Source organism: Prunus persica, chromosome G5, assembly GCF_000346465.2.
Source record: "Prunus persica cultivar Lovell chromosome G5, Prunus_persica_NCBIv2, whole genome shotgun sequence".
Lineage (NCBI taxonomy): Eukaryota > Viridiplantae > Streptophyta > Magnoliopsida > Rosales > Rosaceae > Prunus > Prunus persica.
The window spans coordinates 1,350,554-1,351,566 of NC_034013.1; positions in this window are offsets into that span (position 1 = coordinate 1,350,554).

Sequence of the window (1,013 nt, forward strand, 5' to 3'; positions counted from 1 at the left end):
TTTCATCATTCATTACTGTAATCCAACTCCTCAGCTTTCAGTTTCCTTTTATGACTCAGCTTCAAGTACTTGTGCTTTTGGGAGAACGCTTTGTTCACTCTAATGTTAAGATCAGCCAAAATTGCCTTGTCTTCAACACATTTCTCGTGCCATGAATTGATCAGTCTGGAATTATAATCCAGCTTGCCACTGACTGCATGTATTGCCTTTAATGGATCATCGGAGTCCCCCTCACTCCTAAATGATGTTGAAAAAGGAAGGGGTCGGCGAGTACAATGTGAAAATAGAACCTGCGACTCCAATTTGTCATCTTCGATTGTGTTGTTGGCGCCTGAAGAGGTTGACATGCTTCAATAATCCTCTTTGTTTTGGGAGGATGAGGATTGCATATGCAATTTCGTTTGAGAAAGGGAACATAGGTTTATAGACCAACATACCAAAGCTTGTGTGTAGTCAACATATGTACTTTTTGGCGGGAATTTTTTAAAAATAGGTGTCAGCTTTTGCTTTTCAAGCATGTCAACCTCACACTCTCCTTACACCACTGATAGTGGTTGAAAGAAACTCAATGGAAGTGACATCTACTTAGTTAACTCAACCAAACTAGTTAGGATTAAACTTAGATTGTATCAGTCCAAAAATTTATTTCTACATTGTCAACCAAATATTTTTTGGCGGGAACCCTTTTCTTGGTATTACTATCACCCCTTTCATATAAATTCTCCTTCCACACAAAACTCACTCCTCCACCGAATCTGTCTCCATCTACTGATACTCTCTCAAGCAAACAAACTCATTCCCCCCAAAGAATGGATTTACTAACCAAGTTTGATGTGAGCATAATAAACACCCCTCCAAACAAAGACCGCCTTCAACACGCAAGTGAGTCACCAGACAAGCAATGTCACATTCCTAGACAGAATGACCATTTTGTTGGAAGTTTTGAGTCTGAAAGAGTTGTTGCTTTTTGGAAGGAGAGGCATCTTGAACTTGGTGATGAAATCCAAAGGGCA